Source organism: Monodon monoceros, unplaced genomic scaffold, assembly GCF_005190385.1.
Source record: "Monodon monoceros isolate NGI ecotype Baffin Bay Population unplaced genomic scaffold, NGI_Narwhal_1 Super_Scaffold_22, whole genome shotgun sequence".
Classification (NCBI taxonomy): Eukaryota; Metazoa; Chordata; class Mammalia; order Artiodactyla; family Monodontidae; genus Monodon; species Monodon monoceros.
Window position 1 is genome coordinate 116716657 of NW_021703779.1, and position 15561 is coordinate 116732217.

At 43.6% G+C, this 15561-nt stretch overlaps 1 protein-coding gene and 1 pseudogene across 4 annotated transcripts in view; one reads left to right on the top strand and one right to left on the bottom strand.

The window, feature by feature from the left end:
* ATP11C (ATPase phospholipid transporting 11C) overlaps window positions 1–15561 on the bottom strand; it is a 167128-nt gene that overhangs the window by 128507 nt on the left and 23060 nt on the right. The gene's annotated exons all lie outside the window — the stretch shown is intronic.
* Window positions 9510–13378, top strand: LOC114906010 (annotated as a pseudogene).

Genomic DNA, 15561 nt, shown 5'->3' on the forward strand with positions numbered 1-15561 from the left:
GATGCTAGGGGTTCAAGTAAGTGCATTAGAAATTGACTAGGTAGGGCTTCCCTGGTGGCGCAGTGGTTGAGAGTCCGCCTGCCGATGCAGGGGACACGGGTTAGTGCCCTGGTCCGGGAAGATGCCACATGCCGCGGAGCGGCTGGGCCAGTGAGCCATGGCCGCTGAGCCTGCGCGTTCAGAGCCTGTGCTCCGCAACGAGAGAGGCCACAACAGTGAGAGGCCCACGTACCGCAAAAAAAAAAAAAAAGAAATTAACTAGGCAGAGATTTGGGGATGATCATTGTAGGCAGTGGGACCATCATCTGACATGCTGAGAATTTCCTTCAAGGAAAAGTTTCCCAGAAGAGGAAACATTTAAAGCTGGCCCTTTAAGTACAAGCAGGAGGAGTTCAATGGAAGAAGAAAGGCCTCCAAGGACAGGGAGCACAATTGAGCTGCTGCCTCAGAAATTCATCCTAGTGTTTGTGCTGAAGGCTCGCTTCCAGTGGGTTGCACCTGACCAATGACAGTACATCAGGGACAGGACTGTACTGATCACTGACTTTTGGACTCCCCAAAGGCTTTTCTGAAACTTTCTTCAGCTGCATAGCAGTCTAGAGAGCTTCCACCTAAGCTACTCTCTCTCCTCTTCACTAGGGGTCAGGCGTGCATCATGGACTTGCATCATGGGCACTCCCACCCTTCCCATCTCCCCCTCCCCCACCCCCCTTCTCTCTCACATAGGTGGTTGGTTATAAAATCCTTGCCGTTTAATCCTAAATTTCTCCTTCTCAGAGGACCCAGACTAACACAGCATTCTAGACAGAGGGCCCACCATGAGTTAACACCCAGAGGCATGAAAAATCATGACGTGCTCTGAGCACCTAGAAATATTGATTTTACCCTCACACCCTTGCTTCTTCCACTGCATAATAATAATAAAACCTAGCTACCATTTATTGAACAAATATTCTATGCCAGGCACAGCCTAAGCCCTCACCATGCGTTACTTGGTTGAATCCTCACAGTAAGCCCATGATGTAGGTGCCAATATTCATCCCCCTATTACACTGTCCTTTTTATTTTTGGCTGCAGCATGTGGGATATTAGTTCCCTGACCAGGGATCGAATCTGCGCCCCCTGCATTGGAAGCACAGAGTCTTAACCACTGGACCACCAGGGAAGTCCCATCATCCCCCTACTACAAATGAAGGAACCTGCATCCCTTCAAGTGGCACCTCTGGAGAAACTAGACATGAGAGAGAATGCATAGGACAGAACTGGGCCTGGGCACAAAGGAGCGCCTGCCTCATACATAGCCCAATCCAGGTCACCAGGGTATTGAGATTTGGGATCCTGGCCAGAGGGGTGGGTACAGAGGGAGAAGCTGGGCAAAATCAGAGAAGGCCTTTTATGTCCTGATAAGAAGCTTCGACTTGGTCCTCTGAGAAACAGGGAACCATCAGAAAGTTTTAAGCAGGGAAAGGGCATGTGTTTTCAAAACAATGCTCTGCTGGCAGAATGAAGGATGGACTGGAGTAAGCAGAAATGGAAGCATCTCTGTGTATGCTTCCATCTTGTCTGCTGGCTTGTGAGGTCCTAAAGAGTAGAATCCTATTTTTTGTTTGTTTTGCTTTCATCTCTATGCCCCTGTAATGATTAGGAAAGTGTTTAACACAAAGTAACTACTCAAGAGGCCACACCAAATCTACCAGGCTAGGCCTCACCTCACTGCCCAACATTTTAATTAAGACCACCCCAAAAGTTTAATGACCAACCTTTGAACATTCCGGCTTGGACACTGAAAGTCTCCGTCTAGGCAATCTAGAAAGGGAAAGTTACACGTATGAAGGGTAGAAGTTCCTCTCAAAACTATCTTCCACCAACTACTTGTTTCATGAACTCTCTTTGAAGCTGACATCAATCACATTTGTTGATCCTAACTGTGGGGACAAAGGTGGTCATTAAACACTTGGTTTTTGAAGGTTTACCAGGTCAATGAGCCAGATCAGGCTTAAGACCCAGAAGTCTTATGCAAAGAACACTGGACAAAAACCAAAATTGGGTTCTGGATGCCGGCGCAATATCCAAAGGTGATCTTTGGGAAAACATATCCCATAGGTCTATTTTTTCATCATAAAGTAGAAATAAGACCTACCCTACTTAAGGTGTCAATTATACTAGAAGATGTTATCAAGGGGCTTTGAAAACAGTAGTATGTAAAATACTGTATTTGTTCACTTAAAAATTTCTTAACAGGGTAGATCTCAAGAGTTCTTAACACATACACACACACACACACACACACACAAATAAACATAAGGGCAGGAAACTTTCTTGGAGGTGATGGATATGTATATTATCCTGATTGTGGTGATGGTTTCAAGGGTGTATGGATATGTTTAAATCCATCAAATTGTATGCATTAAATATGGGCAGTATTCTGTATAACAATCCCACCTCAATAAAGTTGTTTAAAAAAAAAAGACTAGTGGGCTTCCCTGGTGGCGCAGTGGTTGAGAGTCCGCCTGCCAATGCAAGGGACGTGGGTTCGTGCCCCGGTCCGGGAGGATCCCGCATGCTGCGGAGCGGCTGGGCCCGTGAGCCATGGCCGCTGAGCCTGTGCGTCTGGAGCCCGTGCTCCGCAACGGGAAAGGCCACATACCGCAATACCGCAAAAAAAGGCCCGCATACCGCAAAAAAAAAGACTAGTGACCACCAATTCTGATTTGCAGCAACACTAAGGGATGGTGTGATATTATCCAAGAATTCTCAAAATACAATTGATTTTCCTTTCCTTTCATCTGTCAAACGGCATTTTTAGTTGGAAGTGTGCTGCTAGGAAATCAAATAATAATGAAAATCAATTCCCAAAAGGCTATGCATTGCTTCAGCTGGAGCCAGAAACCCTCCTTAGGTCCTGGACAGTAGAAAGGTCACCTGATGGTGGCCTGATGTCCTTTCTCAGAGTCGGCCTTTTTTCTCATTGCTACCTCCTGACTTGACTGATGAAACACCGAAGTTGTTGGGCCCTACTTGTGATAACCAAAATAACCTTACCAAAAAAAGGAATCATTACCTCCAAACAGCCTGAAGTGGTTTGTGTCAGAGAAGAGAGTTTCAGTGACTCAGAAACTATCAGATCTGCATGAGCAAAGGGACTGAAGCTGGCTATCAATGGTTGGTTGCTCCTGTAAAATGTGGCATCTCCAGTCCTCTGGGCTGAGACAACCACTTCCAGATCACACACACAGACACACATGCACACTATCATTTCCAGAGCCCAAAGCATTCAGCAGGAGGTTTTAAATCAAATTTCAAACTGATTTAGTAAACTGGTATTGTTTTGACTTAGAAGGTGGGTAAAAAATAGAGGAAACTAAGTCCATTCTTATAAAAAGGAACTTGCTCTAGGCTATTTTGGCAAAAGAATTAAACAAACAACTACAGAAATCATTTTCCAAACCCAAATTAATTATTTCCAGTTATAAAGTATGTTTAATGGTAGGAAATTAATAATGATGACAGTAATGGACACCATTATATTGAACACATTCTATGCGCACGGCACTTTACATGTATTATCTTTATTCCTCACAACAACCAAAGTTAACAGTCTGTCTACATTTCAAATTAAAAACAAAATAAAAAAATGAGTCTCAGAGAGACAAATGTGCCATAAATCAAGTAAATGGCAGAGATAAGGTGAAAACCAAGATATCTAAAAAGCTCAGGTTTTTAGATGGCAATGAAAGGTGGTAGAACATTTCTCCCTTTCCTAATCTCAATCTTTCCTCCACCCTCCCTGCAGTCCTGCCCCCCCCGCCCCCCATACCCAACCCGGTTCCCTGCCCCGCCCCTCCCCTGCCACATTCAGACACTCATTTCCAGAGAGGGGCATTAAAATGTAATGGGCTGATCACGGGTTTTTACCAAACAAACCTGCAGTTAAGTTCTGACCGTGCCATTTACTAGCTCCAAAGACTTCAGTGGTACAAATGACTTGTTGGATCTCAATTTTCAATTAAGATTAAATTAAATAAACATACACATTGCCTGGTACGTAGACACTCACTGTATTTGTTGCCTTTCCCCTCACTCTCTTTTGATAGCCTAAAGATCAAATAAATATGAAGAACAGCACCCTACCAGGGCAGTCCCAAAGGCTACATATTTTGATTTCACTTATACGAGGTTCTGGAAATGAGAAAACTATAGAGACAGAAATCAGAGCAGTGGTTGCCAGGGGTTGGCAACATAGGGAGGACACTGACTACAAAGGAGCACGAGGGAACACTCTGGGTGGCAGAAAATTCTATTATCTTGACTTCAGTGGTGGCCACAAGCTATATTTTGTCAAAATTCATAGACTTGTACATACATAAAAAGTGTGAATTTTATGTAAAGTGTATCTCAATAAACCTAAAGAAAAGCATACTATCTCAGAAATGGCCAACTATTTCAGGTAGAGATCTACATCTAATAGAACTAAAACTGCTGAGTTTTGACTGAAAGTTCAAGATCCATGATTAAAGAACAGGAAGACACGGAGGACAAAGTTCATGACAGTGTTGTGTGTCTTTCACTGCTCATTGATATAACTATGTAAAAAAAAATGGCTCTTGTAAGAAGGGGATAAATGTATAATTTAGGACCAAAATATCCCATTTGCTATTTGTTTGAAACAGATCAACTTAAAATGATAAATGGCCACTAACTGTTCTCACCAACTGCTTGAGTTTGTAGATGACTCATTCAAAGTATTGCTTAATAAGACAGGAACTTGTTCAAGTACTAATTCTCCTCACTTTACAACTGTTCTGATTTACCAGAGCAGGAAAGAAGCATTTTCATTCTGTGCAATTTCTTTCTCTTGATTAGAGTTCTGAAGAGACATGCGAGAAGCTTATCTTGGCAGCAGAGGCTGCCAGGTGGGAGAAGGTGAAGAGTTGTCCAACCTTCCCCGAACCCCCAAAGGGCCTTTCTCCCTGTATGGCAGGCAGGCTGTTCAGTGATAGTTGCAGGCAGGTGTCTAGCCATGGATAAGCCAGTGAGCGTGGTCCTAGGTTGGCAGGGAGCTACAGTCAAAACAATGGTAGGAGTCTTTTAAGTAGCATTCTCAGTGCTCCAAGGGAGACCTAAAGTGAAAAATAGGCTATAGAAGACTTGTCTTCATTTCTTTACTCATCCATTCATCCAACACATATCTATTGACTGCCCATTCTGGGCCAGTCTCTGTGTTAAGGCTGAAGACACAGAGATAACTGCCTGGTGTAGAGTAGTTTACAATCTTCGGGTGGCAGGCATGGGGGTGTATAAGGGGCAACAGCAGCCAACAGGTCAAAGTACACCTTAATAGAAAAGGAAGGTCAGAGTTGTGATTTATTCCTCCCTGTGTACCATTTTCCGTCAGGCTTTCACAGTGCCCCGGGAGTTCACCGTGGAGATGAGACGGGCAGTCATTCCAGGTAGCAGGAACAACATATGCAAGAGAAGTGTGAGTAAGCACGATGTAGCCAGGAAACTGTAGGAAATTTGGGGGCACTGAGAGCCTGATGAAAAATGGTGTGTATGGGACTGGAGAGGCAAGCATGAACCAGAAGGCTGAGGGATTCATAAGTTGTGTCAAAGAGCTAGATGTCTGTTTGCCGGGTAGACAATGGGGAGCCTATTAGGAGGGGAGTAACAAACAAAGACTTGGCATTTAGAAAGATGATTCCAAGGGCAAGTCAACGATAGACAGAGGCAGAAAGGAGACTCTCCTCTCTCTTTATTGAGTAGCTGAAAAGCTGGTGGTGGACCAGAAAGTTGGTGTTAAGTGAAGCGGCAGAAAGAGCCCCTCCATGAACCAACCTTCAGTCATGCAGAAGAAATGACCCATTCCCCTACCCACTGCATGCCTGTAGCTAGCAATCATGATTGTTTATTTCTCTATCCCCCCTGGAGTAGCAGCTCTCTAAGGACAGGAATGGTGACAAACACACACACACACAGACACACACACACACATATGAATGCCTGGCTAAAAGTAGACGTTGAGTAACTGTTGACTGAATGAATAAGTGAATAAATATATGAATGAATTGATAGTTTGGGGCCCAAGAAACCAGTTGAGAGCTGTCGAAAATGTTATTGATGGGTTATTTTGGGAGTTGGTAAGTTACCCATCACATGGAAAGTTGAACTAGATGTCTTTGAAAGTCTCTTCCAATGTGAAGATTTATGATTTGAGGCCACTCCCTGTGAAAGTAACAAGTGGCTGAAAAGGGGATACATGAGATTTGTTCTAAGCAAAGACCAAAAAATGATCAAATAAAAAACGTCAAGGAGTTTATAACATCAGGGAATAACAAACTAAGGCAGCTAAAAGGTGACAGATTTTTATAAAGAGAATGGAAAACACTGACTGTCACAATTAAGCTTCTGAAGGCAGGCAGTACGGTAGATCAGGCCCTGTCATCTATAGAGACACCTCCATATTGGAGGGAAGGAATTGGAGATGGACTCAGAAGCGAGCTCTAGGAGGAAATCCAGGTAGGCAAGAGAGCATAATTGGCAAAGGAGAGTGGGCAGCAACAGGCAGAGGTCCAGATAGGTGGTCAATGAGCCAATATCAGGATACTCAGCAAGGAGAAAGCAGACAGAATACTATAACAGGTAAATCTGGTAAAAAGCAATTGGTCAGTGAGCATCAACAAAATCAACAATGGGTAGCAGAGTCCCAAACACAGGCATGGGTCCAGGCAGAGTTCAAGTTCCGGAGAGGCCTGGCTAAAAGAAAGCATATTTCTACCCTTGGAGCAACTGTGGCACCAACCACTATACCCAGACAAGGACTTCACAGACAGGCCCAGGTTCTGGCATGGAAGTACAAGGCCAGTCTTAATTACAAGGAACTAAGCAAGAGCAGCCTTAAAAAATGTAAGCACACAAAGTCAGAATGAGACTAGCAGACATGCCGATCTGCTGAGCTGGCAGCCAGAGGTTCCCAAATTCTCTCCAGCTCAGGACAGGCTGGGGCCCAAAGCCTCGTTCAGGGCTGACCCACCCCAGCTCTGTCCACTGGAGAGCAGTGAAGACATGGAAGTCAGCAGGCCCTCACAGCCCTCCCAACATCAAACAGCATGAGGCAAGGCCATGAGCAGAGAAGATCGGCAATGAAAGAGAAAGAGCGAGTCTGTCACATGGGAAGGACCAAGGAAGAGGAATATGGAATTCAGTGTATAGAGATCTCTGTTCACCCACCTCCACTTTCTCTACCTACCATCACTTCCCTAATCCAGAATACATATCTTAAAAAGCTCTATGCCTCATAGCTATTACCCAGAAATCTTTTTCCTAATGTACTGTATCATATCATACCATGAAATTGGGTGGACAGCCCATATTGCTACTCTTATTTCCCATTCTGAACCACAAACTTACATAGTCTTGAGGGGTATAAGCAATGCTCTGACCTATCCACTCTTAACTATATGGATGAAAATCTGAGGACCACCGAGGGAAGTCACATAATAAAACTGCCCCCGGGCTTCCCTGATGGCGCAGTGGTTAAGAATCTGCCTGCCAATGCAAGGGACATGGGTTCGAGCCCTGGCCCGGTTAGATCCCACATGCCGTGGAGCAACTAAGCCCGTGCACCACAACTACTGAGCCTGCACTCAAGAGCCCGCGAACCACAACTACTGAGCCCGTGTGCCACAACTACTGAAGCCTGTGTGCCTAGAGCCCGTGCTCCAAAACAAGAGAAGCCACCACAATGAGAAGCCCCCACACCGCAACGAAGAGTGGCCCATGTTCACCGCAGCTAGAGAAAGCCCGCGTGCAGCAACAGAGACCCAACGCAGCCAAAAATAAAAACAAACAAATAAATAAATTTATTAAGAAAAAAAAAAACCTACCCCCAAAACTACACAAGTAGTGGCAGAGCCTATGATAACACCCAGGTGTCTCTACTCCTTTCATGTTTGCAGTGTCATCAAATCTGTTATTAGGAAGAAAAATTGAGTTAAATGCATTCATTCCTAATTTTTAACCCTTTCCACTGAGCTCACACACAGCCCAACAGAAAACCTCTTTCCATCTGCACAGACATTCCTTGATACATGACAGAATGAAAATCCACTAGAGGCTACACAGTTTAGATTATCCAACTCCAAAGCAAGAGAAAGCCTCAAGCAACACCATCTGATTATGCGACTTTGCTGCTGTGGAGAATTAATCAAATTCATCCTAGAGGTTCATCTGCTGCATGACACACTCATTCTTTGATAGCAAAACTCTTCTTTTCCTAGTACTTTCTTTTTTTTTTAATTTATTTATTTTAATTTATTTATTTTTGGCTCGCTGGGTCTTTGTTGCTGTGCGTGGGCTTTCTCTAGTTGCAGCGAGTGGGGGCTACTCTTCGTTGCGGTGCGCGGGCTTCTCATTGCGGTGGCTTCTCTTGTTGCAGAGCACGGGCTCTAGGAACGTGGGCTTCAGTAGTTGTGGCACGTGGGCTCAGTAGTAGTGGCTCACGGGCTTAGCTGCTCTGTGGCATGTGGGATCTTCCCGGACCAGGGCTCGAACCCGTGTCCCCTGCATTGGCAGGCAGATTATTAACACTGCACCACCAGGGAAGCCTTTCCTAGTGCTTTCTGATCTTCATCTGTTACTGTGACTAGCATTTGAAAGAATGTAAATAAGCAGGAGGTTGCTTGATCCCTAATATCTATATAATCCTTTGTACTTATACAAAAGCTGGGAAGATAGAAAGGGTCTCATTTCCACTATTATTTCTGAATAAAAAATGAGTGAAGAGAAGGTAAGAAAGTCTAATAACTGATAAATCATGAATAATTGAGATGCCATAATATTTGAAGAATGTGATTTAAATTATTTAACAATATTCATCAGTGGTCAAACAGAATTTTGTTGAAAAACTCAGTATATTCAGAAAAGCTAAACAAATATACACTGTACACCAACAACTTGACCTTGACCAACTTTTGTTACCTACAAAGTATTGGCTATTCCTTAAATATGGTTTATTTCTCCAATTAGTAAGAGTGGGCCTTGGGGGGAATAAAACCCTAAAATTTACCTAAAACCATGTTTTCTTTAACTCAAAGTAACATCTGTTGAATAAATAAATGAAATGAACCATATTCCTCTCCAGAATCATAGAGGTAGAAAAATCAGTTTTAAAAAAGACTTAACTTCACAGCGAAGAAAGCTGACAAATGCTACCCCAGCCAAGTGATCAAGTTAACATCATCAGTAGAAAGTCACGTTGATACTATGCATGGTGGATAAGATGTGATGAGGACAGCCCTTCACTTCTCCAGTCTTCCTCCTAAAAAGCCATAATCCACATCTTATCTTGAGAAAAACATCAAACAAATCCTAACTGAGGGATCTGCTACAAAATCCCTAACCGGTACTCCTCAAAACTGTCAACGTCATCAAAACCAAGGAAAGTTTGAGAAACTGTCACATCCAAGAGGAGCCTAAGGAGACAGGATGACTAATTATGGTATGGTATTCTCGATGGGATCCTGGAACAGAAAAAAGGATATTAGGGACAAACTGAAGAAATGTGAATGAAGTATGGACTTCAGTTAGTAATAACATAATAATATTGGTTCATTAATTGTGACAAATGTACCATTACTAATATAAGATAATAATAAGGGAAACTGTGTAGGGGCATATGTGAACTCCCTGTACCATCTCTGCAAAGTTCCTATAAATCTGAAATTATCCTAAAATGAAAAGTTTACTAAAAAAGTTTAAGACAAATTCTAAAAATAAGTACTGAATTCTTCCAGGTGCTGAACAGATACAAATATATAAGAGATATTAGACAGTAACATTAACAAATTAAGAGTATAAACATTCTTTGACTGTTTTTTTGGGGGGGGGCATATCTCTCAAATTGAGGGAGTCCTCTTAGCCCTTATTAGCCAGAACTTGGATTAATAAATGTACACAGCTAAGGGAATTCCCTGGTGGCACAGTGGTTAAGGATCTGCCTGCCAATGCAGGGGACACGGCTCCGGGAAGATCCCACATGCTGTGGAGCAACTAAGCCCGTGCGCCACAACTACTAAGCATGTGCTCTAGAGCCCGCGAGCCACAACTACTGAGCCTGCGTGCCACAACTACTGAGCCCGTGTGCCTAGAGCCCGAGCTCCACAACAAGAGAAGCCACAGCAATGAGAAGCCCATGCACCTCAACGAAGAGCAGCCCCAGCTCGCTGCAACTAGAGAAAGCCCGTGCGCAGCAACAAAGACCCAACATAGCCAAGAATAAATAAATAAATGTGCGCAGCTAAAAAAATCCCCCAAATTTTCTATGTACCTTATGATAGGTGTATTATCTTAAGTTATTTATATATCCAATTATAATGAGGCATGTTGCTTGCTATTTTCCCTACTGAGGAGTCAACCTAGAATCCAAAACTACTAATAATATACTAAAGGTTAACTTCACCAAAAAGTTTATTGTTTACTTTCTGTGTGCCTTTCAATCTTTCTGAGAAGTGCTTTAAGTGTATTTTAGGAGCCAAGAACATGAATTAGGGATGCGGTGAGGAAGAGTAAGTGGGGCTGCTGGAGACAGTGTTCCCGTGGAGCTGACCCTGGTCATCAGTCTCTGAGCAAGTACTGTCACTTGTTTTAATTCCTTTTCCCTCATCCTTTGCTCCCTTTAAATCTGGTGATTTCTAGGAATGAACCTTCTTTATGACATATGCTGTATATTATTTGGTTTGAAGAAGCCTTGAGTTTGTGAAGTAAAGCGATGTTCTTTTTCAAAGCTCTCAGTTCTTAAAATATCAGAACTTGCAAAAAGCAAATGCAGGGTTGTTATTATCCCTTCAGATCAATAGCTCAGTCACTGCTATGAGCTATTAAAAAAGGAGTCAGGAAGACAAGCAAATCTTTTGGGCTGCATCTATTCTGGCAAAAGAAGCACAGCAGAGAGGCACCAACATATTAAAAACCATTTTAGCAAGTGAGTTCTTGCCAAGCAAAAGAAAATCCTGGGCCACTCTATCTACCCAAATGTTTTCATAGAGGTTTTAGCTAGCAGGCAATTAAATTCTAGGAGCAGCTACAGGCAAACAGAGGCTTGGAGGCTAAGGAATGAGAGTATATGTGGGCAACAGCTAGACACAGGAGCATTTGCAAAACCACGTTAGGTTCCCCTAAGTTCCCCAGCACAAATATTCACTTTAATTTCAAATCCCTTCATCAGCTGAAATATACTTCACAATTTTTTTTTTTTTTTTTTTTTTTTTTTGCGGTACGCGGGCCTCTCATTGTTGTGGCCTCTCCCGTTACGGAGCACAGGTTCCAGACGCGCAGGGTCAGCAGCCACAGCTCACAGGCCCAGCCGCTCCGCGGCACGTGGGATCTTCCCGGACCAGGGCACGAACCTGTGTCCCCTGCATCGGCAGGTGGACTCCCAACCACTGCGCCACCAGGGAAGCCCCTATACTTAATAATTTAAATAAGCATTTGAGGTCGGGGAGGGTGGAAGGCGGCAAGATGGTGTTGGAAAGCACTATGGTTTGCATGGACAACAGTGAGTATATGCAGAATGGGGACTTCTTACCCACCCGGCTACACGCCCAACAAGACACTGTCAACATAGTCTGTCACTCCAATGTGGGCCTCATCACACTGGCCAATGACTGTGAAGTGCGGACCACACTCACCCCTGACACCGGCCACATCCTGTCTAAGCTCCACACTGTGCAACCGAAGGGCAAGATCACCTTCTGCACTGGCATCTGCGTGGCCCATCTGGCCCTGAAGCACCAACAGGGCGAGAATCACAAGATACGAATCATTGCCTTTGTGGGAAGCCCCATGGAGGACAATGAGAAGAATCTGGTGAAACTGGCTAAACGCCTCAAGAAGGAGAAAGTAAATGCTGACATTATCAATTTGGGGGAAGAGGAGGTGAGCACAGAAAAGCTGACCACCTTTGTAAACACACTGAATGGCAAAGATGGAAGCGGTTCTCATCTGGTGACAGTGCGTCCTGGGCCCAGCCCAGCTTGGCCAATGCCCTCATCAGTTCTCCGATTCTGGCTGGGGAAGGCAGTGCCATGCTGGGTCTTGGTGCCAGTGGCTGAATTTGGAGTGGATCCCAGTGCTGATCGTGAGCTGGCCCTGGCCCTGCATGTTTCTATGGAAGAGCAGCAGCAGCCGCAGGAGAAGGAGGCGCGGTGGGCAGCTGCTGCCTCTGCCGCTGAGGTGGGAAGCGCTACGACTGGGACTGAAGACTCGGACGATGCCCTGCTGAAGATGACCATCAGCCAGCAGGAGTGTGGCCGCACGGGGCTCCCTGACCTAAGCAGTATGACTGAAGCAGAACAGAATGCTTACGCCATGCAGATGTGCCTCCAGGGCGCAGAATTTGGCCAGGCAGAATCAGCTGACATTGATGCCAGTTCAGCCATGGACACACCTGAGCCCGCCAAGGAGGAGGATGATTATGACGTGATGCAAGACCCCGAGTTCCTTCAGAGTGTCCTGGAGAACCTCCCAGGTATGGATCCCAACAATGAGGCCACTTGAAATGCCATGGGCTCCCTGGCCTCCCAGGCCACCAAGGATGGCAAGAAGGACAAGAGGCAGGAGGACAAGAAGTGAGACTGGAGGGAAAAGGGAGCTGAGCCTGTGCAGGGGGCCGAGTACGGTGGGGTGGGATATAGGGTTAGATGTGTTGTCTATAACTACTGCAACCTAAATAAAGCTTGGCAACGTTTTTTTCTTAAAAATAAATAAATAAATAAGCATTTGAAACATGTCAACTGCATATGCCTGTCTCCTGATTAAAGTAAAAATTAAAAAAGGAGACACCAAAAAATAATGGAGAAGGCCCCACTCAGCGAGAAAGATGTTATCTGGAATCTCATATTTAAAAAACAAACTCTTGGGATCTCCCTGGCGGTCCAGTGGTTAAGACTCTGCGCTCCCAATGCAGGGGGCATGGGTTTGATCCCTGGTCAGGGAACTAAGATCCCGCATGCCGCATGGTAGCAAAAAAAAAAAAACAAAAAAACAAAACCCCCACAACTCTTGGGCTACGCTTAGTAACTTGTTTCCAAAGAGTACAGTATGGAAAAGAGGAAAAACAGCAGCTTTAAAGTGGAGGAATCAGGTAAACACTACTTTAGACAGGTGATCAAGGTCAATGCCAACCATGATGTCATGTTAATAATTTGTACTCTTTACACCTGAAACTAACACAACATTGTAAATCGACTATAGTTCAATAAAAAAATTTTTTTTAAATGTACTCTTGATATGGTGTAATGAAAATGGCATTTCACCTCACCAGTCTTCCTCTCAAAACTCAATAAGCGCCAGTCTAATCATAAGAAAAATGGACAAATCCCAATTGAGGGACATTCTACAAAATATGTGACTAGTATTCCTCAAAACTGTCAATGTCATCTAAATCAAAGAAAGTCTGAGAAACTGTCACAGCCAAGAGGAATCTAATGAGATATAACTAAATGTGATGTGGTATCCTGACTAGGATCCTATAACAGGAAAATGACATTAATGGAAAACTGAGGAAATCTGAATAGTTAAGTATGGATTTTAGTTAATAATAATGTATCAATATTGGTTCATCAATTGTGACAAATGTACATTACTGCATAAGATGTTAATAATATAGGAAACTGCATGTGGGATGTGAAAACTCTGTACCATGTACGAAATCTAAAACTATTCTAAAATTTAAAGTTTTTAAAAACATTGAAAAAAATCTTTTGTTGGTTATCTCCCTTCTCCATTCAAATCCTGTGCTTCTAACCAAATATTACAAAGAGAATCAATGAGCCTTGGGCATCTGTTATATGAGAAAGAAACCTGCAATTAACTTCCTATGGATCACTTAATAGTCACCAGGTGGGAATGGTTTGTCAACACTGTCCTTGAGTCAAACATGGAGCAAATTTAAAGTCAATGGCAAAATCGGGGATGAGTGACCTTTAACAATGCAGTCAATCCATCAGCAAAAGTTTGATGATGTAGCACAGCCCTGAAATCTAAACACAGCCAAGAATATGCACATCTAAACCTTGCTAATGCTTCAAAATGCATTAGATATAAATCTAGAAACTATGACAACCTAAGCTTTAGCAAAAATAATTTTGACCCTGTATAATAAACATTAAAAAATTAATGGGACTTCCCTGGCAGTCCAGTGGTTAAGACTCCTCGCTTCCACTGCAGGGGGCATGGGTTTGATCCCTGGTCGGGGAACTAAAATCCCACATGCCACGCACTGCGGCCAAAAAAAAATTAAAAGCAAAGCACTCCAACACTAGAATCATGGGCATTATCAGTTTTACAAGCATTTCCTGGAATCGGATGGCACTACATAAAAGTTAGATTCAGAGGGGTGAAGGTTGAAAAATACTGTGAATTTCTAAAGTCCAGGTTTGGGTTGATTGATCAAGCAGACCTTGTTTACATTTCAGTTGATATCTGAAGACAATTGATAAAATGGGGGGTGGGGGAGGGTGGCAGCTGAAAAGTAGTTTATTACCACCCACTGTTGATTAGAAACAATGTACCTAACTGCAAAAGTAGGATTAAGTTGCACTTCATATCTTACTTAGTCAGAGTCAACCTTCAGTCAGTATTTTTATAGAACCCTGGTTCTCAAACATTAATTCTGCATCAGCGCCACCTGGAGGGTGTGTTACACCAGATTGTCAGGTCCCACCCAGTTTCTGATACAGTAGGTCTGAATCAGAAGCCTGGGCATTGCATTTCTAACAGCTCCCAGGTGATGCTGATACTTGTCTTTTATAAACATTCCAACAACTTTAAAAAACCTATGATCAAATGTAAGCACCTCAATAAAATCTAAAACCAAATTTAAATAATTTGGGAATTTTCTGCCCTTTTTCTTTAGCAACAAGTACTTCTTAAGAATTTATTCCAGTACTCGGCACTATACCAGACACTGGCCCTGGGCACAGAGCACTAAGTAAAAGCACACATGCCCTTTTAAATTTTGTTCTGGGGGAAGGCAGCTAATAACTAGCTCCAAGATTCATTATTAATTACAGTTGCAGAATAGAAGTAAGAGAAGTACAAGGTGCTATGAGACCCCATTGAGATTGGGTGGTCTGACTGCAGCGGGGGTCGGAAGGTTTCCTTAAGGATGCTTGAGTTCAGTACTGAAGGAATAGAAATGGGGCCCTTGGGGGAGGATTCCACACAGTGGGAGCAGTGTGCGGGAGGAGGGCGAGCCCTGAGGGAAGGCCAGTGTGACTGCAGTGTACAAGGCGAGGGGCAAAGGTCAGAGATGTTATTGCACAGGCAGGCAGAGCCTGGTGTGCACAATAAGGAGTTGAAATCTTACTCTGTGAAGGGAACCACTAGGGATTCTTAGCATGAAACTGACTTAAACTAATGCTATGTTTTAAAAAAATCAGTCTAGCTGCTTCGCAGAGATGGATTAAGCTTGGCAAGACTGGATCCCAAAAATATTCAGGAGGCATAATCTTTGGAATTTGGTGAGGGACTGGGTAAGCTGGAGGGAGAGGAGAAAAGATTCAA